At 53.5% G+C, this 24290-nt stretch overlaps 1 long non-coding RNA gene across 1 annotated transcript; it reads right to left on the bottom strand.

The window, feature by feature from the left end:
* Nucleotides 1–51: 51 nt before the first annotated feature.
* On the bottom strand, nt 52–6154 carry LOC130542096 (uncharacterized). Its single transcript, XR_008956404.1, has 2 exons — nt 5151–6154; nt 52–3150 (listed from the first exon to the last, which is right to left on the bottom strand). It is a non-coding gene; the product is annotated as an uncharacterized LOC130542096 (long non-coding RNA).
* Nucleotides 6155–24290: the final 18136 nt, after the last annotated feature.

Here is a 24290-nt window from a genome sequence, read left to right on the forward strand (position 1 = left end):
ACGAGGACTAACGACAGGGCAGTACCGGGAGATGTGGGCACGGGACACGCATTTTTTTTTTTAAGATTTTATTTATTTGACAGACAGAGAGACAGCCAGCAGGAGAGGGAACACAAGCAGGGGGAGTGGGACAGGAAGAAGCAGGCTCCCAGCAGAGCAGGGAGCCCAATGTGGGGCTCGATCCCAGGACTCTGGCATCACGCCCTGAGCCGAAGGCAGATGCTTAACGACTGAGCCACCCAGGCGCCCAGGGCACGCTTTTAAATTATCTGTACGTGTCCAGCGTCATGAAGACAGACGCCCACAGCCTGCAAGTCTTGCGGCACCCACCCCGTGCTTCGCAAGCAGTCACGAGAAGGGGCACTTGCTGAGGAAGAATGATTCACTGTTAGCTCTGCAAATAGCACTCAGAAAACAAGAAGCCTGGGACTCAGGAATCGCAGAGGGCCAGCACACCGGTGCGCTGGGCTGGCGTTTGTGGGCTTCGCGAGGAGACACTGGGAGACGGAGAAACTGCCACAGTGGGAAGAAAGGGGAATTTTGCAATATGGTCCAAAAAGGGTGGGCTCTCAAATAAATAACGTGCTTTCAACACCAACCCTGAGGAGGAAAGCTGCCTCCGTGCTTCGGTCCCCAACCTTTACCCCGCATGTAATGTGTCAATTTGCAGCAGCCGCGAGGAGTCACTGGCGCTATTAGCAAGGAATGGGCATTAACAAAGCTGTCACAGCAAACCCAGAAGCAGTAGCAGAATTAATTTTTCCTTTATTAATAATATCCTAATTTGCATGATTAATATGTCATGGTCGATAAACACAGGCAGCTACGAATAAAGTCACTGAACACAAATGCCACCTTCTGAGCAAAAAGAAAAAGACAAATAAATGAGTTGACACAGCTAGATGAGCAGGAGACTGTCGTTCCCCCCAAACAATGTTCGAAATGCTTGAAATGTCACCATTATGGGAGAACTGGTTGAGGAACACAGAGACAATCATTCCAGATGCTTCCGTGGAAGGATGAGCTCCAGGGTATTCTTGACTCTGGCAGGTTGCCACAGGACAAGGCTGATCCCTGCCAGCTCACTGGGCTCCTGCCTCACCTTGCCCTGCTTCCTGTGCCAGGCTCAGGCCATGGGGCAGAACATTCCAGGCCAAAGTGGTGCCACCATCAGCCCAGATCCACGTCTTCCTCCAGCTGCAAGCCTCAGCAATTTTTGGCCGGAACTGGGGAGCAGGGCTGTTGCCAAGGGCTGGAGTGGCTGCAGGGAGCAGAAGGGAAAGAGAAACCGAAATGACCCTAAAAGGGCCTCAGATGGGTTAGCCAGACCCTCTGTAGACACTGTCCCAGTGCCGGACGCACTGCAGGGAGCTCGGGAGAAAGTCAGACGTGGGTGCAGACGATGCGCTGAAATCCTGGAGGGCAGAGCAGCCGCAGTGGGGAGGAGCCTGTGCAACAGAACTTTCTGCAACGATGGGAATGTTCTAGATCCGCAGTGTCCAGCCACTGACCACCCCACACGGACTGAGCACCCGAGCAGTGGCTAGGGCGATTCAGGGTCCATGGGGGCTGCACTGTCCATTTCACTCCATTTCAATGAACGTAAATCCAAAGTCACGTGCAGCCAGTTGCCCCCATTCCCAACAGGGTCTGGACGGGCACTCCTGAGCCAGGAATGAAGGCAGCCAGGGTCCCACAGCCCTTTCCCGGCCGCGACCTTGACAGCGCAGTTCAGCTCTGTCCTTTGTCTGTGGCACGAGGGGAGGGGCTTAGCTGATCCCCGGCATCCACGTTCTGCACCCTCACTTCAACGGCTGAACGAACTGATCTGTTCGTATTCTGGCATCACTCAAAACCTTCGAGGGGCCTCCACTACTCACCAGAAACCGCCCCCCATGGGACTTGGGTCTTCACAACCTGCCCCCTTTTCCCCTGCGTCCCCTGCATCCACCACGAGATGCTGGCCACACTGGTGCCTCCTCTCACACCACATCCCCGTTGCCCCTCGTCACCCCCCCCGCCCCCGTCCTGCTGGGAGACCCACCTGGAGTTGCAGCCGTGGCCTCCTCTAACCCAGAGCGAGCCTGGCTCAGCCCCTGGCAGTGGCCTGTAACCCTGGCTTAGTTGTCCCTCGTTACTATTTATATGCCGTCCTGTTGCCACATCATGGCAGCGGTGAGATGGCGTGGCCGGGCTCCGGTGCGGGGGCGACCACAGGCAGCAACGGGAGACATGGCTCGGGGGACCTGTCCTCCCCTCCGAGCAGACGTGGGGCCTCAGGAAGCTACCAGACCTCTTCGGCTCTGGGCTCCTCATCGGGACGTGAGGGTAGCCATGCCTTCCACTTGGGTTTGACGGGGGCCTCCTGCAAGCGGGGCCGGAGCTCCTTGCGCGGGCCAGTGCTCCGCAGATCCTCAGCCCGGGGGGCCTCCGCCTCACCCCCAAAGGATGGTCCCGCTCCTCTGCTCTCTGCCGGCTCACAGCAGAGGATGAAAAACTATTGCTGATTATGGGGGCAGGGACCCACAAGAAATAATACCACACACGGTTTTTATCTCAGCCGTATTTAGTGAACGGGAACGGGAACGAGCTCTGTGTGGAATGGCCTCTGCCTAACCAACTTCCTTTGCTCTTGTCAGCTTCCTCCTCAAAGAAAGAGGACAAGGAGGAGGAGGAAGAGAAGACGCACGGTGGAGTGAGACGTGCTGGAATCGTTCACATGTGCTCAAACCCACAGGACAGTGATGGGACAAGTGTGGTCCCCGATCCCTTCCCCAGCCCCAGGCTCAAAACAGGGGTGTAGTATCTGCCACCTGTCGGAGCGAGCCGGCCACGGTCACAGCTCAGACACTGGCTGTCCGTAGCATCAGCACTGCACCCCACAGGGGTCCCGTCCCTCTTTGAGTTCTCTTGCTTCGTTTCTGTGAGCTGATCTGCAGGTGGCTTCCACTGACTCAGGGAGAGAAGTCCGCTCCTAGAGGGACTGAATCTACCATCACCGCGCGTCTCACTTCAACGGTGTCTGCTGCTGTCTCGCGCAGCCCCGCGCGCCCCGCACCTGGGATCTGGGGCACACGATGCTGACTGAAGACCTTCACACGCGTCCTGCAGAAACCGGGGAGAGGCGGGTCCGGGTTGCTCGTTCTCTGCCTACATCGGGAGACATGAAGTCCAGAAACAAAACATAATGAGATGAAATTCTCCTATTTTCCTTATACCTCTCACAGGCTGGGTTTCTTTCTCATCGACGGCAGCTTTTCTTTGCCTTCACGATTCAGCCATGGGCTTGGTGTGCTGGCCATGGGGACGCCCACAGCCTCGCCCCAGCCCCATCTCCCGCTCCCCCGCCTCTCCCTTTTCCCAACACCATCCTATAGAAACACATCACCAGCCACATATATGAGCTTATATTTGCTCATAGACATGTTTCACGAAGTTTTTTAAAAAAATAAGTGAAATCAATTTTATGTGTTATTTAACCCAGTATTTTCCAAAATAGTATCCTCTCAACATATAATAAGAAATCATATATTTGGATTACTTACAGGGTATTTTACATTATTTTTTTTCATGCTAAGTTTTTGAGATTCAGTGTGCACACTGGTTTGGGCTGGCCACATTTCAAGTGCCCAAAAGCCATGTGTGGCTCCTGGCTACCATATTAGACACACAGCTCTAGTCCATTCGACTTGTTATGGACTGAATGTGTGTGTCCCCCCAGCACCAAATTCATATGTTGAAGCCCTAACCCCAGTGTGATGCTACTAGAAGGTGGGGCCATTGGGAGGCAGCCACGTTTAGGTGAGGTCATGAGGGTGGGGCCTCATGATGGCATCAGTGTCCTTTTAACAAGAGCCACCAGAGAGCCCCCATGCTCTCCCTCTCTCCCTCCTCCCTCTCTCTTCCACATGAGGACACAGCAAGAAGGCAGCCGTCTGCAGGCCAGGAGAGAGCCCTCGCCAGAACCCCAGTGTGCTGGCACCGTAATCTCAGGCCTCCAGTCCCCAGAACTGGGAGGAACAAACACGTGTCCTGTAAGCAGCCCCATCGATGCTGTTCTGTGAGGGAGCCTGAGCTGACTGGGACACGGACACGGGGTCTGCAGGACCAATGCCCCCAGATGATGGGCAAAACAGAGATCTCCGTGGGGGGCCGGGGCAAGAGTGGCAAGAACGAGCACCGTGGGGAGCGTGCTACTCGTCATCGGGGCTCACGGCGCTCCTGAGTGAGTTCCCACATGTGTGTGGGGCATCGTGGGCAGAGAATAACATTCCCGGCTTCTATCATGCTCGAGGCTCACTGTTTAGGGGGGAAGACAGGACAATAACTCTACTTCACATCCTGCGTACTGTTTCACCCACTATGATTTGGGTGAAAAGTGACCAGAGGTCAACCAAGGACTACGTGAGTCACAGAGATGGCGATGGGCCCAGGGAAACCCAGTGGAAATGGAATGATCAAGGGACCCGGCAGAAGGAGCCCATTGCTTCTCTCCCCTACTATCGACAACCTAGGAGGCTGGATGTGGTGTTGCCCTTGGAAGGATTTACTGAGTCTGTGGTCACAGGTCATTCTGGGATCTGACGCTTCCTCCAACGGACGACCTCTACCACTGTCTCAGGCTGTCCCCGAGCCACATATTAATTCCTTCCCTGTATCTTCTGATGCCATGTGTTCCCCCTAATAAAACATAAAATAATTAAAGAAAAAATAAAGATGCAAGGCCCTGGAACCATCAAAAAATTAATTGCTCGGTTTTGACCTACGTGACAGAAAAGCCCCAAACTTCCTCAAGGTCAGCTTTAAGTGTGAAAAGGAAATCTAGAGAATTTAGAGAACATTTGCCTCAAATTATCATCAACAGCCGTCACAGCAGTGGCTCCTACAGACCAGGTTAAGTCACGTCAAGGGACTCCCATGCTTCCAGATTCATAAAAATATAAGAAAATTATTAACCAGAATAATTAGAAATGCCTGGCAGGGTCAAGGGCACCAGGAAACATCCTTGAGTAAAAAAATAGGACCCTGGGATTAATCTGAACACGATCTGAAATATCTGGTATCCAGTGTCTGTGTTTTTATTGGCTCGAGCACATGCACCCCCCCGGGAACAAGAGGAGTGAAATCAAGACACCCGGGCTAACCCTTACCTCCCTGGCAGGACTGGAAACTGTTCCTGACACCGCGGAGGAAGCAGGCCTAAGCCCGTTTGAGCACCAACACAAGAGTAAGTTGAGAGGAGGAAAAATATTGTCAATTGTGCAAAAGGTCTCCTGGAGACTCAGCCGACTACGACGGAGAAACGGCACTGAGGGTGTGAAACCAGCCAGGAGTGCCAGCCAAGAGGCTAAGCACAGAGGAATAATCTGGCACAGGACCGGGTGGGGCTGGAAGGACAAGCCAGGGTGTCCAGGGACGGCGCAGTCCCAGAAAACGCCAGCTGTGCTTGTCCGAGCAAAGCCCCCGCTGTCCCCAGCTGACAGCTGGACTGAGCTCCAGGGTCCAGCTCCAGCGCTTGGCCCGCGGCTGTGGGGCGGACCATCTGCCTGCAGGTGGTGGGAAGCGTGTCCTGTGCCCTCATCGCCTGTTTCCGGATGTGAAGTGTCCTCTCCCTGCCCGAACCGCACGGTCTGTGGCTGTCTGTCTCCACAGCCCCTGGAGATTGACGCCCACCACGGGGCTCTGTGTGTGGTGCAGCTCCTCGCAGCTCGCAGCTCACGGAACCTCCCTTCAGCAGCACGGTGACGTGGGGAAGCCGGTGGGAAGGGCTTCGCTGGACCGTTGCTCTGCTCAGACCGCTCCCTGGCTGCATACTCCAGGGTCACTTCCAGGAACACGGGGAAAACCTCTCATTCCTGACTTGACCGAGCGCCTGCACACCAGTGAGTCCGCAGCGCCTCCCGGACGACGGGAGAGTGTCACTGCTATCACGCACATTTGTCCTTCTCTGTTTGGCCACCCAACACGTGAAACCCTCCTCAGCGTCTGGGAAATCCTCGGACTTGTGAGACCGTCTCTAAAGGCAGCCACAGGGGGTGGGGGTGTCCCACGCTCCCTTCCCAGCCCCCGTGCTGACAGGACGCACAACGCCAGCCAAGATGCATGCCCCCCTACTCGAAAGCCAGCGACTGCCAAGAGTGGGGACAGCTCGGACCCTTGGGGATGGACAGCAACACCCACTCCCTGTGGGCAGAGGGGGCGGCGGTGCTGTTGGTGGCCCCTGCTGCGGTTGGTGGTCCAGGCAGGGGGTGTGGGTCAGCTGCATGGGTGGTGGAGACCTCCTGGGGTCCATCCAAAGGTGCCCTGTCCCCTTGCATCATTCCCTCCAGGAAGCCCCGTGCCACCTGCGTTCTGTGAACTGGACATAGGACTTTAAGAAGTTCCTTCTCTGCTTTGATGAACAAGAGTTGTTTTCTGTTGCTTACAGCGGGGAACTGTAATTGGTAAATCTGTCCTCCGTCGGCTCCAACACACGCTGTTTGCACATGACCATTGTTCTGTGCAGCCTAAAGGATGGGGGCCGTCCCTGCACAAATGAGGGCACACGCTCACTTTACGTCTTACCCATTCGGGGGTGAGAGCAGAGCTGACCATCTGACATGTGATCAGTTACCATGAAGGCAGCATGTCACCGTCACCGTTGTGCTCTCATTCAAGATCCTCTTTTCTCCCAAAGGGGAAAGTGTTAGATACAAACGTCTCCTTGTAACCTCAGATACCCCAATGTCGCCGTCACATCTGTGACCGTTGGACAGACACTGGGAGGCCCCCGAAGCCACCTGCCAGCACCATTTTGTCCATGGCTGTGTCCCTCCTTTCCCTTCCTGTTAACCTTAGCCCAGACCACCTCCAAAACCAGTGACGTCTCGGGGCGCCTGGGTGGCTCAGTCATTAAGCGTCTGCCTTTGGCTCAGGACGTGATCCCGGAGTTCTGGGATCGAGCCCCATGTCGGGCTCTTCCGCTGGGAGCCTGTTTCTTCCTCTCCCACTCCCCCTGCTTGTGTTCCCTCTCTCGCTGGCTGTCTGTTTCTATCTCTGTCAAATAAATAAATAAAATCTTTAAAAAAAAGTGACTTCTCAAACTTAAACAAATGTCCTTATATTTAAAATATTTTACTCTTGGCCTCCCTTCTCTGCAGACTTCCAGATGAAGGAAATGATAAATCCCATGGTGCCCCGTGTAAGGTGTCCTGGCACCAACCCCGCGCTCTGCTGCCTTCCACCGGCTGTGGGCACAGGCGCGAGCAGCCACCCAGCCTCCCTACCCTTTGCAGGCTGCCTCGTCTTTGCCAAGCTCACCTGCCTGTGTGTGGGAGCACACTCTTCGGGGCTCAGGCACCCGTCACCCGCCAACGTCCTCCAGTTTGTCTTGTGCATTGAAGTGAGCTCAGGACAGAGACGGGGAGGGGGTTGGATGGCCCCATCACCAACCGAGCCCATTCTTGGGATTGAAGCCAAGCTGACAGAGGGAAGAAGATGAACCTTGCAAGGGGACCAAGACCCCATTCAAGTCCAGAAAGCTGACGATGTGGACTGGCTTGCCCGCCGGGGAAGCAGAGCCGGTATCAGCGTCGGAGTGCTCCAGACACACGCACAGAAGTCTCTTTGGCCTCTCCTGGCAAAGGTGGGCTCTCCCACAACCCCTTGCACGTACTGATGTAGCCTTCCTCCCCACTGGACCATGAGCTGTTTGCTGTGAATCAGTCCTCTCGGCTGAAAGTCTGAGTAAGCATTGTAGCTGCTCCTTGTGGACCCTGGAACAGGGGTTTGCAGGTGGGGTGCACCTGGGGTCTTGGAAGAGTCACCGCGTTCCCCCTGCTCAGTGCTGTTCCATCGCAGTCCTCAACCACATGCCGACCAGCCCACATACCCTAAGTAAGACTAGATGCAGCCCCAGGGAGCTTCTCGGGGCGAGAGGAGCCCATGGAACAAGCATTGTGGAAACTTCCCAGATCTTGAAACAATGCCAAAGGTGGTTTAAAAACAGAAGGAAGGTGCTTTTTTCTAAAAATATGATGTTGAGAAAGACACAAAGCTTGTAAAATGATGAAATCTGTAAATAGGGCAGGCCCGGGGCTCCAGGAAACAGAGAACTGGACGATGGGAACCACAGGAGGTCCACCCGCACTCCCAGCCCGTGGACCCTAACGAGTCACCCTGCGTGCCTGTGGGTCACTCCCCAGCTTCTGGAATGGACATCGTGGAGGGCAAGCAAAGTCTCCTGGAGTCCTGCTCGGCATCGTGACCGGCAAAACCAGCAAAGTAATAGAACGAGCCCCAAAGCAGGGTGGGAAAATCTTGATTCAAGTCCTGCTGCGCAGCCTTGGGCAAATCCCTCCGCCTGTATCTTCAGCTCCATGTGCCTGTTTCCCAAGGTCAGTGTGTGGTTTAGCCAAGGAGGCTAAAGGGCTGAGCACCCTGCTGGGGGCGCTCGAGTAAAGCCGGGTGTGAGCCATCGCCCGTGCCTCACGCCAACGTGAGCGGCGCAGCTGATGCGGCCTGAGGACCGGGCCGGGTAGAGCGGCCGGTCGGGTGAGAATGCGGTGTGTGCACGGGTGGGAGGACAGGAAGCGGCGGGCAGTGCGCTGGGGGTGCTGCTTGCTGAGCTCCCGGGACGGAGCGGGTTAGTGTCTGCGTCGTGGGAACATCAGAAGTCAGCCGCCTCAAGTCCCTCTGCGCGCAGGTGAGGTTCTTGCCCAGGCCAGAGAGTCTCGGTCCAGGAACGTGTGCACTCACATGCGTGTTGTGTGTGCGCACACATCCATGTGTGCCCTCGCACACAAACACTCGCGTGTGCGACGCATTCATACCTGTGCACACACGTTTGCATCTCCATGTGTGGACACGTGTGTACGTGTGCACGTGTGTACGCATACACACTCGTGCGCATGTGTGACATGCATGTATTCCCATGTGCAATGATGCACCTGTGCGGACACACAATACACACGCACATGCATACACACATGTGCACAGACACGTGTCTTAGGACTCGCTGCAGATGGGAGACATCGCTGGTTTGGGGAGTAACACTGTGCATGCAAGTGGGGCAGAGAAAGAGAGTCACGGGCCCCCTGCCTGACCTGGAGTCAGTGGCCGGCCGGGAGAAGGTATTCGAGATCGGTAACGGAGAGTCAGTAATGACTGAGGTGGCGTGATTCACCCAGCACTCGGGCCCGTCGCTCACAAGTCCTCGTCCAAGCGCAAGGCAGCCTGAGCCCGGCTGCCGTCCTGTTGTCCTGGCTACCTGCCCGCCCTGCGCCCTTTGCTCTCCGCTGACCCCGCAGGAGGCTGCAGGCACAGCTCCTCTTCCGGGGCCTGACCCCAGCTCCACCCCGCCGAGCACGTGCTGGTTTCCTGCTGCTCCTCACACTTGGTCGTGGAGGCTAGCTCAGCTGTTGGTGTGAACAGGTTGTGAGCTCCCTGCAGGCCAAGGCAACAGCTTGTCTCGTGAGCCTCTCCCCCAGGGCACGGGGCCCAAGGAGCATAGGGCAAACCCATGCTAACTCAATTAACAAAGAAAAGCAAAAGGTCGCACACAGGTTTCGCTCCAAGTCCTTCTGTATTAGAGTAAAACCTTTGTTTCGTGCCACTTCAAGTGTTGCTTTTTAAAAAATTGTCCTTTTGATAGATCTGAATGCAAGTAGTGTCCCCCGCAGATGATACAGGATAAGGATAGGATGATACAGTACAACTTCCTCTTTGTAAAATCCAGTTTAGATTGTCAGTTTCGGATCATAAACTGTTTTCCATTTTGCAAATCTTCGCAGTGTCGGATAGAGTAACCGTAAGCACAAACACGATTTCTTGAGTTTACTCATTGACTTATAGTTCCCTAACTACCCACTTCCTTCAGGCACGCTTGATGGGTTTTCCAATACTTAGAGCCCCGATGCTCGGCCTCACACTGGGGGCTGCTCTGGGGGTTGATGGGCTCCCACACTTTTGCCTTCAGAGGAAAACTATGGACCCATTTCTGGCCTGTGAGCTGTGACTGGAAGACGGAAGGGAGTTTCCAGAAGATCTTCTGCTCTCCTGGTATAAAGGGCCCAACGCAGTTCACACGGCCTTTGTCTCCTTGCTTTATCACCTGAACACACGCGTGATGCGCAGAGTTCTGCAGCCCCGCCGAAACCAGCATCCGGTGGACGGCGCGCTGTAATGACAGCAGAGGGCCGGATGCCCTCCACTGCCCCCGAGAGCCACCGTCCACTTACCTGCACTCCACTCACGCCCAAGACGCTGGCCCTTACAGACTGAGTCGGGGGCTTCCTTACCCTCTGGCTTCCAGTTAGGCCCCCCAAAAGAGGAAAGTGGGAGGCCCCAGCGGGAGAGTGGAGGGAGGGAGGGAAATGAGGTCAGTCTCCCGTGCTTCCTCTTCTGAAAGCCGCAGCCCCTTTCCAGTGCCCCCCCCCCAACAGCTGCTGCTACAGCCCTCTTCCAATTCTGCTAACTGCCTCCACCTCGCCCCCCAGGCCGGGGTGGGACAGCTCCAAGAGGTTCCTCCCCTCGGGATGGTTTCCCTTCATTCAACTCTCCTCCACCACCCACTCCAGGGAGCCACCCTTCCCCTCCTGGGTCCGAGAGCAGCTTGGGAAGAAAAAGCTGCAGCCCCGGTGGGGTGCGGAGTGTCTGGACCGACCCCGGACCACCTCCGTGTGGACCTCCTGTCCGGTGATCAGTAAATTTGCTGCACGGATTCCACCTCTGGAGTGTGGTTTGCTCGCACCTCTCACTGAACTCAGTCCCCTCGGAGCCACCCCCACCCACACATTAATAAAATGGAATTCGCGTCCTCAAAGGGACAGCCTATCGGGGCGTGGAGATATTGACAAGAAATGCGCTACTAGAGAGTCAACGAGGGAGCTGAGGACAGAAATGCCGTAAAGAGACGCCAGCTCAGGGGCGGGTTCCGCGAGGGGTGTTCTGGGCAGGCCGGAGGGGGCGCAGGAAGACCCGGGTAGGCACACCTGAGCACCTGCAGGGAGAAGCGGTGGGCAGGCGGGATTCCCGTGAACTGCCAGTACAAATGTCCTTGGTCGCTGGTGTTGGGGGGCACCGGGGAGGGTGGGTGTCACAGCAGCAGAGGGTGTGGCTAGCACCAGAGCCTCTCTCGAGGACACATCCCGCCGGCAGGGGTCCCAGCGCAGGTGTGTCCTCTCGGCGGTGGGGCCCGAGGAAAGGCTGCACCTGCTGCCTTCTGGAGACATCTGGCATAGGTCATCTGACAGCTGAACACAGTGGTACCAGCTGGGAGACGCTGGATATTTGGTGACTCAGGTAACAGGCTTGGGTGTGGTATTTCACTGAAGAAAGGCTGCCTACATTTACTTTAAAAAGCGTAACTCCTCGGCTAAGGTATTTCTTAAGGGTAAATAATGGATCGGAACCTATGAAGGAGCACGAGGAAGTCTGAGGGATATTGTTGTCTTTCCCTCCCAAACAGACCGCTTCAAGTTCAAAGGTGTTTTCCACCGGTTTCCCCTCCTCTCCTCAAAGCGAGACCGGACTTTAAATCTGTGAACGTCAGTGAGGGCGGGGACGCCACCGTCGGTCCGGTGCCAAGACACAGGTCCCCAAGCAGAGCTTTCGGGAATCAATCAGTATTTTGTTTTCCTCAGTTAGGAAGAGAGTGTGCCTCTTTAAAACATGGGTGTTGCAACTCAGTCCCTGGCCTCTGGCGACACCCCAGTGGTCCCCACCCATCGGCCCAAGTCTGCGCCCCTCCAGCCAGGCGGCATTGAAGGTAAAGACGTCTACTCGCTAATACATCCCTGGGCTTGAGCCCTGGGCTGCAGACCATGGGGAAACAGGAGGAGGGAAACTCTCTCCCCGTTTGTGGTCGAGCCGGTCCCACCTGACGCGTTGGGGGCGACACACCTCCAGGCTCCAGGGCCTAGTGGCCGTGTGCAGCCGGACGCATTGAGCACCTGCTTGTGCCAAGCACTGTGGGGAAGCCAGCGATGGTTACGACACACACTCCGCTTTCAAAGGGTTTCCAGTTTGTGGTGCCCATTAATGAGCGCACGAGAATGAGGATGTGCGGCGGGACATCAGGAGAGGACCAGGCCATCTCCTTCCGAGCATCGCAGGAGGACCGCAGAGCTGAGCCTGGGCTCTCGCCTCGATTCTAGAAACATACCTCGCATCCACACAAACTAAATCTGAAATGTTTGCTGACAGCACTTGGTAACCTGGCCATACTTAATACCTCATGATGATTTTTTGATTCTTCACACGATTCCATGAAGGGCTCATTAGGAGTGGGACCTGAGATGTTTCTGCACCCCTAAACACCTAACACAGTCTAGCCTGAAGGGGGCGCCCCAAATATTGGACGACCTCCATTACATAGGCATGGGCGCTCCTGAGATCCAGGAAAAGGGAAGGCTGGGAGCAGGCAGCAAAATATGTATTTTTGGATGAACATTTATATTTTCTTTAAAGATTTATTTGTTTGAGAGAGAGAGTGCAAGCACATGGTGGGGAGCAGAGACAGAATGTCAAGCAGACCCCCCACTCAGCGTGGATCCAGAGGCGGGGCTCGACCTGCCCGCCCTGAGATCATGACCTGAGTGGAAACCAGGAGTCAGATGCCCAAGTGACTGAGCCCCCAGGCGCGCCAACGAACATTTTCACCCAAGGGTCTATGCTTCCCAAAACAGCGCTCAAGTTCACATGGCCCAAGACAACTGAAAAGGCAAAGGATGGGGAGTTCTTCCTAAAGGCCTACTACTCTGCATGTGCCCCCAGACCCGCAGCACCAGCTCTGCCTGGGAATGGGCTGCAGGGCCGACTCTGGGCCTCCCAGGCCTGCGGGTTGGGCGTCTGCAGGTGGACGAGATCCCCGGGGGGCCAGAAGGGACGCTGAGGTTTGAACAGCCCCACATTAAAGGACTTCAACTTACAGACCAGCCACCTTATCTTTAGGAAAAGAGGGGTGAGCACCTCCCCCGCATGTAGTGCCACCCCCCCCCCCAAAGTGCGATGGTGCAGAGCCCTCTCAGCAGTGCCCTGGAGTCACCGATAAGAGGGCTCTGGGCCCAGGTTCCTGGAAGCTGTCCTCTCTTTACCTTGATGTGTCAAAGGTCTCCCAGGTTGGACAAGGCCCCCGGGATCAATCAATAACACCGAGCCAAACACACGGGCTGACGCAGCAGCCGCAGGTCATGACCAGGGTGTGCAGGAAAGGTGACACCTGTGGGACACACACACACACCCGGCCTCCAGCCGCGAGCTGAACCACGGAGAGCCTACGGAGCAGTCACCCCGGAGTAAAGCAGCTTCATGGTGCTCGCAGAGCCACGGTTTGCGCAGCAAACAGCTCTTCAGAGAGAGGGCAGCATGGTGGGGGGGGCTGCAGGGGCAGGCAGGGAGGCACTTGGGGTTTGGGGAGCAGTGAGCTTGCACCTGGGCTCCCCGCGCTGTCCGCACATTCTGCACCCCCCTCCCTGAGGCAGAGACGGGTTCTCACGAGGGCTCGGAAGCCTGCCAGACGGGCTCGCCCGCCCAAAGGTGCACAGCGGTGGGAGCAGGGGCCCCGTCTGCCCCAAACAGTCCCGCCAAGAGAGGGCAGAGGGGAAGTCAGCCCGCGAACCCCTGCCACGGACATCAGCCTCAGGACGTGCGGACTTACAGTGCGGTTCTTGCTCCAGCAGAAGCTCAACAAATATTTCTCACCTTCTTTACAATTTCTCAATATTTTGGTTTTATAGAGCGTCATACATATCTTTTTTCATTACATGTCTCTACCTTCTTTTTTCCAGGGGTTTATGCAAAAATGCTTGAAACAGCCCGAGCCAAGAACGGGAGGAGGAAGGGAATCCTGGAGCTGGGAGTGGTCTTCAACTGCACCCGAGGATGACTTGATCACCTCCTGCTGTTTGAGGAAACTCAAGTACAAAGAAGCAGTTGATGACTTACTCCCGCTCACATGAGTGGCTGAGTCAGAACCGGGTCTCAGAAGCTCTGACTCGGAGGCTGACCCATCCCGACACCGCACTGCCTTCACATTTTACCGTGTGCACACACACGCACGCAGCTCCTTAGCTGTGCTTGCATAGAATGTTCTAGTAAGAAGAGTAACACGGTAGAGATGACTCTTGGACATATTCAAGGGAGCAGCTGAGTAGATCAGTCTTGCTCTTGGGTGTCTTGCTCCGTTAAAAGGGCAAAGTGAGGAGTGTTTTGAGTCAAACACATTATCCCATTTCCTCTGCAAGAACCTCACATCTGAAACCCACTAATAAAAATACTTAGAGCAATGCCATGGAAATAGGAGTATTTTAAATAAAGTAGCAAGCTGTGTAAGCTGTCGTACACTTTTCACTCTCCAAAACAGCGCCCAGAGCGTATGAGCAGGGGGTTACAGGAGAGTTCCAGGCGGCCCCGTAACAACCCTGAGGAATGGTCTAAGACAGGGGCTCTCCGGGTGTGGTCCCGAGCAGGCCTGGCAGCGTCTTCGGGGACTTTTCCGGAGTGCAGATCCAGGGTCCCAGCACAAACCCCGGCTGGACAGGCTGGGTGCGGGGGGCGAGGCAGAGCCTGCATTGCCCCCCTTCTCTCCAGGGGGCTGCAGCACAGACCCGCCCACTAGAAATGAGGTTTCTGGCTTTCCGTCCGTGTCAGGTCTAGGATAAACATTGCTCCTGTCAAACCTCTTTTCATGCGCCCGTGGCTTATGCCCTGCATTTCACTGGCTTTTATGATCAACCGTGTTCACCCCCATTAAAACCACGGCTCCTCTGTTAGGGTCTTTGTGTGGATCGGTGACAGAACCGTTAGCGACAAAGTCAAGCTAAAATAGTGTTCTTTGAACATGATTATTATCATCGGTGCTATGTATTGTAAAACCAAGTAAGCGTATGACAAATACAATGACAACATGTGCTTCACTCCATACAAAGAGTTGAAAATTAAGGCTCGAATAATAAAAAGCACTTGGAAGATTCTCAGTGTTCTGCATGGGGGGAGGGGGTTCGTTGGATGTGCCAGTAACTGGACACCGGCTCCCAGGTCATGCAAGGTAGGCCCGGGGCTGTGGTCAACATCCCCCGGGAGCATGCAAGGAATGCAGAGTCCTGGGCCCCGCCCCAGACCCAGGCATCAGGATCGGCACTTGATCAGGATCCCGTGGGACTCTGGATTCACGTTAAAGTTTGAGAATAATGCATTGGATGGGATTTGATAAATATTTGGTGAAAATGCTCTCCTTCCTACTCTTTTCCCCTTTTCACACAACAAAAAACCAACTGCTGGCCAAAGAGGTCTATTATCCACAAGAGCACTATTAAGCAATTATTAAACGCCTTCTGTAAGTACGGCCTTGAAGCAGGCTTTTTTTTTTTAAGAGGACCTCGTTTTATCCTTTGTAAGTAGACATTTAAATTAAGTAACAATGAGGGCCCTTGTTCACATGGGAAAGAAATGTTGAAGTTTCTTGAAGAAGCCTTCACCAAATTTCTTTATATTGAAGGGAATTTGAAATTTAGGAACCAGCAGAAGGGAAGATTTTGAAGGTACGAGGAAAGGGGGTCTTGGAGAAACAGAGCATCTCAGGAGAGGTGGGACGGTCACCACAGCCGCTCCCCCGACACCGACTCCCAGACTCTCGAGTGTGAAGAAAGGCTGAGTGGGGAAGTAGGAAAATGGAGATGGTATTGTGTGGCCGATGACAGCCAGGGGACAGCAGAACCCTTGCCTGCTTGGGACTGGGAAGCCAACCACTGTGGTTAATTCAGCAGACGCTGGGAGTTGGGGGGGGGGGCGGTGAGGCGGGGTGGAGGGCCGGCTGGCCCTGGGGGCTGAGCTGCCCCCGGAAGCAGGAGTCGGGAGAAAACCCTTGATGTGGCTGTGCTTCCCGAAGATGCAAATCCATGTTCAACCCAGTTGTGCTGCGCGGCCCTGCGTTCTCGGCTGGGAGGGGTCGTACCTACCCAGAAGAAGCACATCCATGATGCCATCTTCACCGTCTGCTGCATTATTAATCGCTTTCCTAGGGGTTGGCCTGTTATTCCGACGCCTCTAATACTTTCATCTTTTCATTGGCTTGTAGCTGCTGGTTTTCGTTTTTGGCGTAAGTCCTACAGCATGAGCCGTATCCTTAGCACCCCGCTGGTGGATCAGAGACGTGCGTACCCCTGGTTTAAGAATAAAATTTATCACCTATATTTATTTACAAACTTGTATTTCCACAGTTGGAAACAGAAATTATCAAGGTCAAAACCGATTCTCAAAAGTGCAATCACTGCCCTCGAGTTTCGTTTGTCCAAATACCTTCAGCAGCAAAGCATCAACCGTCTCACACACTTGAGTGTTTGTTTAAAAAAAAAACAGTAAAAACCTCTTTGCTGTTATTTTAAAAACCTCTTTTCATTATTATAATATCAAAATTAATATATTTCCCTGGTTTCTTTGTTAGTAGTAACAAACCCACCATTGGGGAGTATGAATTGTTGCCCAAAGGATACAAAAGCACGAATTCGAAGGGATACACGCACCCCGATGTTCACTGCAGTGTTAGCTGCAAAAGCCAAGTGACGGAAACACCCAAATGTCCATCTGCTGGTCAGTGGATGAAGAAGATGTGGGAGGGAGGTTATATACATAATGAAATACTACTCAGCCATGAAAAAGAATGAAATCTTTCCATTTGCAATGATGTGGATGGAGCTCAAATGTATCATGCCAAGTGACATAAGTCAGTCAGAGAAAGACAAACACCATATGATTTCACTCATATGTGGAATTTAAGAAACACAACAAATGAGCAAAGGGAAAAAGAGACAGACAAAAAACCAGAGTCTGAACTACAGAGAACACACTGATGGTCACCAGAGCGGGGGGAGGAGGGGAACAGGTGATGGGGATGAAGGATGAGGTGATGTACAGAAATGTTGAATCACGCTATTGCACACTGTACATTAACTAACTGGAATTAAAATAAAAGAATAAGATCTACTGACTACAAGAATATAAAATCATTCTCCATCTTTACAAGTAAAACGTCCTGTTTCAATGCTCTTCCTGCAGCACGTATATTTCAGAACGAGCTTGGGTCGAGCACATCTCTCTCGGACACAAGCTTCCCAGACGCTGTGTGATGGGGAAGCAGAGCCCCTGTTTGCAGGCGCTGCTGACCACGCCCTGACTTTGCGGCCATCACGGTCACCGTCAGGGATCGGACCCACCAGCCGTGATGACAGCCTTCAGGGCACCAGTGAGAAAGCACTGTAGCCGACTCCAGGTGACCAGCTGACAGGGGCTGAGAGGCCACAGGGCGAGGCAGCCTGGGAAAAACCTCTGTGCAGCTCATGGGTTGCTGTGCCTGCTTTTCTCTATAACATGACAGCTGCTTACATTTAAAAACTGTAACATTATAGGGTTCATATCGATGGACGACAGTGTGGCATAAATAGGGTTGTGAAATGATATGTATAAGTTTAAAGAGACCGTGAAGGATGTATGTTGCAATCCCTATAGCAACCACCAAAAAAATGCAAAAAAAAAAAAAAAAAAAAGAAAGAAAGATATACCTTCAAGAGATAATAGATACACTAACATGGAATTCCAAAAATCAAGCAAGTCTGAAGAAAAGGAAGGAAGAAGACAGGAACAGTACCGCCAAAAAGGAGGAGGAGGAGGAGGAAGAGAAGGGGAAGAGGAAGAGGAAGGAGAAAAGAAGAAAAACAAACAGTAGATAAACAGCAAAATGACAGACTTCAAGTCATATCGATAATTACAATAAATTACAATAAATATAGAGGATTAAATTCGCCAAAGAAAAGGCAGAGACACATAAAGTGGATTTTAAAAAGGGAGACCCAACCATAGGCTGTGTACGAAAGATACGCTTTAAATGCAAACACACAGGCTGAAAACAAAAAGGTGGAGAAGGCCCAGCCACAACGGGTGGGGTGAGGCCACAGTCGCTGTACTGACAGTAGACGTGGAGGGAGCAGAGGATCACCAGAGATAGGAGAACATTTCATGATAATAGAAGGGTCCATGTATCACCAAGGCCTAACAATCATAAATGTGTATGCACCTAATAACAGAGCTTCAAAATACATGTGGCAGGGCTCAGGACCTTTGCAATTCTCGCCACGTGCCTGCAGTTGGCGTGCAAATACACAGCCCCTGCAGCAGCCCTAGCACACATTCTCTATTGAATCATGAACAGATCAGGAGAAAAACCGGAGATCCCGAGTAGACCTGGCCAACTCAGGAAATCAGACAAAGTTTTCCATCCCACTCTGTTCTTGCCAGCAGTAAGACCTTGCAGGGAGCTTAGTCATCTATGTTTGGTTGCAAAAGGCTTTATTGTTTTCAGCTGAGTAGGCCTGGAAGGTAAGCGGACACCAACCCCAGGCATAGTACAGGTTGCTCTGAAGGCAGTCCAGTCTCCCTTAGAGGTAGGGGTCATTTGTGGTAACGTCACAGGTCACCCAAACACCTAGTGGCTCTGTCCTCATTGGGTGTGACCCTGAGTGAGGGGAAGGAGGAGGCTCATCTCTTTTCTCAACTCTTAAATACACAGAAATTGTATATCCCAGCATCCCCCCCTTGAGAAGGAAATTAGTCCAATACTTAATTATAATTAATAAATTACAATTCAAAAAATTTTCCTTATTGCAAAAAGGAGAAAGGATTCCATTAGTGAGATTCAATTGTTTGTTATTCAGCAAAATTACATACAGAGCAACAGAAACTAAATCTTACAGCAATGAAGCATAGCTATCTTGCTCATTAATGAGCCCTATACAGTTTTCATACTGCCGCTGAATATTTAAGATTACAAGCAATTTAAGGGTTTTTTGTTCAACCACAGATTTAAACGCAGCTCTGATTTCTTTAAAAAAATAGGGAACAAGAAATGGTTATGAATGGAAAGCAGGAGAGCCACGTGTCCCGGGAGAGTCTGACAGGTGCACTTCAGTGGTGAAATGATCACTGTGACACCCTGCGCACGGCTGCGCCCGAGACACAGACTGATAAGGAATATTAATTCCAGAGCTGGAAACCAGACTGAATACTTACAATCAAGAATTGCACATATATTTAGCTGAGTGTGCAAAAGATAGCACTAGGACATGCCCTGGTGTGTTGCTTAAAATTTTGCGTGTATGTCAGGGCTCCTGGGTGGCTCAGTCGGTTAAGCATCCGACTCTTGGTTTCAGCTCAGGTCATGATCTCATGGATCTTGAGATCGAGCCCCGTGTCGGGCTCCGTGCTCAGCAAGGCGTCTGCTTGAAATTCTCTCCCTCTAACCCCTTCCCTACTCTCTCTCACACACATGCTCCTCTCTCTCAAATAAATGGATCAGTCTTTAAAAAAAAAGTGCCGAAATGTATCCTAAGGAAAAAGAATAAGGATATGCATAAGTATGTAGCTATGAGGTTCTTTGTTGAAGCTTCATTTATGATCATGAAAAATAGGAGGCTGTCTGTGAATGTCCAGTGATTGGACAGGCTGAGAAACTTGTCACACACACCCACACCCCATGTGGCCAGTAAACATGAATGTGACCGGTAAATATTGATGTGACCGGGATGAGGTTGACCCTGAGTTATCAGATTGTCAGTGGCAGGAGTAAACAGAAACAAGGTAACAAAATACTATGTACAGGATAATCCTAAGTAAAAACTCACCCGTAAGTTTACAAGTGTAATCACACAGGTGAAAGATCTGGTCATACTCATACCAGAGGACTCACCATGACCGTCTCTGAGTCTGGGGATTATAAGTCATTTTTATTTTCTTGTTTTTACTTCTTCTGACTTCCCTATGTGAACAGGAGTTATTTATGTATTTAAAGACATACATGCAGATTTTTTTTAGGGGGGACAGAGGGAGAGAGAGAGAGAGAGAGACTCTTAAGCAGGCTCTGTGCCCAGCACAGAGCCCAATGAGGGGCTCGATCTCATGACCCTGAGATCATGACCTGAGCTGAAACCAAGAGTCCGACGCTTAACCGACTGAGCCCCCCAGGAGCCCTGACATACACGCAAAATTTTAAGCAACACACCAGGGCATGTCCTACTTCTAAAGTCCTTAAATTCTTTATTCCAATGAAATTTCCATAGTGTTTTTAAGACTATTAGTAAATATTTTCTCTAAATTGGGTAAAGTCAAGCCCAATCACTTGCCATGTCCTCAGAGCATGACCGAGACTTCTTGCTCTGGACAAACCCACCATCTGGCTTCAGCAGAGCTGCCCCGCAGATGGCAGCCGGCGTCAGTGCCCGTCCTCTGGCCTTTGAGCTGCAGCGGGGCCGACCTGAGGTCCCCGCTTTCAAGGGAGTAGGTGCTGTCATGAGTTCACTTGTGTCTCCCAGTGCTAACCCCCGGAACCTGTGAAGGCGACCTTACCTGGAAATAGGGTTGTTTGCAGATGAAGTTATTAAAGATGAGTTCCTGCTGCAGTAGGAAGAGGGGAGAAACATGGAGAGAACACACCCAGACAGGACACAGCCACGCGGCGACAGGGGCGGGCAGAGATGGGAGAGATGTGGCTGCCGGCGCAGGGGGCCAGCCATCTTTAGAAGCGGGAGACGCAAGGAAGGATTCTCCACTAAAATCTTCGGAGGTCGCGTGCCCTGCTGACACCTCGATTCTATTAACCCTGCTTTCCGTAATCCCCTCCTACCTACTAATACAGGCCCGGTACCAAGACGAATGCAGCTCTTATCGGACCTCGAGCGTTCCCACTATTCTGGGTGGCTCGGCTCGTGCGCACCCTTACCCCGGACTCACGGTAACGGCCCACTAGCAACACTGAACGCAGCAGCCACTTTGCATGCTTCTCCTGGAAAGCCTGCTTGCCCACTGCAGCTGCTACTAGGCCTTGGGGCATTTTCAGAAGCTTCAATGTCTCCCCACTAACCTGCACTGATGGCAACCAGGCTTGCTGTCCTCAGAAGTTTCTGGAAGCCTGTTGCTGGGAGAAGGACAAGAAGAAGAGGAGGGGGTGGTGATTCCACCAGGCCCAAGAAGGAAACAGAGGAGCCTGGGAATTGGGGGCTCTACCTGGTGGCCCGGAGGCCAGCCAAAAATCAGCCATCCTGTTAGCAATTTCTCTTCCTTGTGTATCTTAACACGTCTCTAAGATATTAGTACAGCGATGCCCATATACTTTCTAAATACACCATATACTTCGGGGTGCACGCTGAGCTTGTTGTAACCAATAGGAACACACGGCTAAAAAAGATTTGGAGACATGAACCCACAGGATCAAGGCTAAACTTCTGAGCAAATCCTTCTTCAGGATCTGGCCCAACTTGCTCCCACTTCTCCAGACAGCGTCCCGACACATCCAGCCACGCTCGGAATGCTCTGAGCACCCCGCGCTGCTGTGCCTTGCTCGCTCAGCCTCCCTCCACGTTCCCCCTTCTCCCCACCCCAGGCTGGCCCTTCAAGCCCCAGGGGAGCCGTGCCACCGTCCAAGGAGCATTTTCTCATTGTTGGACTTGAGCATTCCACGAGCCCCTGGAGGAAACCAGCCCCGGGGCGTGGAAACAATGTCCTCGCCTCTCTTGCAGGAAGAACGGACTCGACCCTTACGTGCCCATGCCAATCCCTGGGACCTGTGGACGTGTCACCCTCCGTGGCAGTGGGCCTTTGCACATGGGACTGAGGATCCTGAGACGGGACCACTGTCCGGTGGGTCCTGTGTGAGCACCAGGGTCCTGAGAAGAGTCGGAGAAAGAGGTGTTGGGGCACAGGTGGAGGCTGGGCTGACACTTGGAAGGGGCCACGAGCCAAGGAGTGGGGGTGGTCTCCAGAAGTGGGGAAGGCAGAGAAGTGGATTTCCCATGGAGCCTCCAGCAGGAGCGAAGCCTGCCGACACCGTGATTTCTGCTCACTGAAACCCAAGCTCGAAGACAATGAAGGTCTGCTGTTCTAAGCCACTGCTTGTGTGACAGCCTGCCTCCAGCAGCCCTAGGAGGCTCACACAAGCCCTCGTCCACAAGCCTGGGGCTCCTCCCGTCACGGCTGGAAGCCTGAGCCGCCTGTGTGTCCAGCGCCGTGCATACGGCAGATGCTCAGTGAGGGTTTGGGAGGGGGAGAGGGTAGCAGCCTCAGACTCCAACAGCCCTGGACTGGAATCCCTGCTCGGCCTCTCCTTGTGCACAACAGCTCTGAGTAGACTTCTTAGTTCGGGACTCGGTGCCCTCCCTCGACAGAACAGCTAAGGCATTTCAGGAGTTTGCAAGGATTAAACAGGAGGTGGTACCTGGCCTTTGCGTTTTGGATGATAACGAAGGGAAACAGGGCCCTGGGGCACAAGTGCTCACCTGGGGAAATGCACCACCCACTCCGCCTACTCCCCACCCCCACCCCTGCTCCTAGTGTCCCAGCTATGTATCCTCAGGCAGAGGACTCCCCTCCCAAAAGTCCACCCATGCACGCCCGCCTTCAACCTCCCCTGGAGCCCGGACCGTGGTGACCAGCCCCCTGGGGACCCTTGCCCTGTGGCCGCCCGCCGTGGGGGTGCCTCACATCCGCGTCAGGGGGCTTAACACAGCATTTTAGCCTCTCCTGGCCCCATAGCCCAGGGGCAGGGGCCGGATGGCAGAATCTTCCCTGCGCTGAAGGAGAGCTGGAAAGCAGGCGGGGACGAGGGACCCGCCCGCGAGGAAACCACCCCTAGGCAGATTTTACTGCACCCCAGAAGGAGGCCTCCACCCTTTCCCAAGTGATAGGCAGGTGACAAAAATCTGATTGGATGACAGGTACAGGGAAGGTTAATCAGATTAAAGCAGCTGCCCACAAGCCCGTAAAAATCCCTAGACTCAGACCCTCCCGTGGCAACCCTCTCGGGTCCCCTCCTCCCTTGGGAGCTTTGGACTATCACTTTGCTATCGCTCAGTGAAGCTTGCCTTGCTGCCCACCACTCTGTCTGGTCTGCCTCCTCATTCTTCGAAGCCGCGTGACCAAGAGCCTCGGACACCGACGGAGAAAAGTCCTGCAAGACTAGCCCCTTCCGGGGCGCCTGGGTGGCACAGCGGTTAAGCGTCTGCCTTCGGCTCAGGGCGTGATCCCAGCATTATGGGATCGAGCCCCGCATCAGGCTCCTCCGCTATGAGCCTGCTTCTTCCTCTCCCACTCCCCCTGCTTGTGTTCCCTCTCTCGCTGTCTGTCTCTATCTCTGTCAAATAAATAAATAAAATCTTAAAAAAAAAAAAAAAGACTAGCCCCTTCCTCTCCTGGCAGCGCCTGGCTGTCCTGGGCCTCCAGGCTGGCAGCTGATTCGCTGTGACCTCTGCCCCTGTGCCGCCTTCTCCCGTCTCCTCTGCATCTCCTCTCTTCTTATAAGGACATCAGGCATGTTGGATTGGAGCCAAACCTATGACCTTATCTTGACCCATCACATCCACAAGAACCAAATTTCCAAATAAGGTTGTATTCTGAGGTCCCAGAAAGGACATGATCCAGGGGGACACTAGCCAACGCAGTCAGTACACCCATTGTGCCACGGCCATCTCCCACCCTCCTAGGCGCTACCTTCACCCCCCAGGAACTCAGGCACCGGCCCACCCTCACATCCCAAATGTGTCATTTTGTCCTCCACGGGCATGACCCATTCCAGCCCTGGCCTCTGTGCCCTGACCTCCCCGGGACCGGTGACTCACTCCACACCACTTCCACCGCCCAATCCTAGGGCCACTCCGTGGACCTTGTCATCACCTACAGCTGCTGTCTCCTGAAATCATGCATTCATGAAAGTTCCTGTGACCTCTTCTCCAGATGCCAAATCCAGTAACAAATGTGTTGGTGCTTGGTTTCTTTTCTGTCAATGACAAAGCAAAACCCCTCATGGCAGAACGACATCCAGAGCTCACTCACACGGTGCTCCCAGCACACCGGTCCTTCCTCCCTGGGGGGCCAACAGGAGAGGCTGGCTCCCCCTCCCAGGCCATCCCCCCCCCATACTTCCTTCCACCCTCCTTGGGCTCCATGACCCCCTTACCACTAGTCAAATTCCTGGACTTCCTTGCCCTGTTGTCCCAGAAAAACTCGGTTCTGGATGCCCCAGAGGGCAGGCCTTCTCGACCCAGCCTGTCCCGGGCGGGGCCCAAGGAATAATCACACCACCCTGAGGCCCCTGTGAGATCCCTCCGGAAGCCTCAGCCCGAGGCGGGCACTTGGAATCAGTCCCTCCCCCTCATCTCCTCCTCCACCGCAAAAACTGGAAGTACCTGAGGGCTCCGCTCTACAGTCCACGCCCCACGCCCATCCCGACTCCAGGCCTTTCCTCACAAAGGTGGCTTCCGGGCTATGCTAGGACT

The sequence above is a fragment of the Ursus arctos genome, unplaced genomic scaffold (assembly GCF_023065955.2).
Source record: "Ursus arctos isolate Adak ecotype North America unplaced genomic scaffold, UrsArc2.0 scaffold_3, whole genome shotgun sequence".
Classification (NCBI taxonomy): Eukaryota; Metazoa; Chordata; class Mammalia; order Carnivora; family Ursidae; genus Ursus; species Ursus arctos.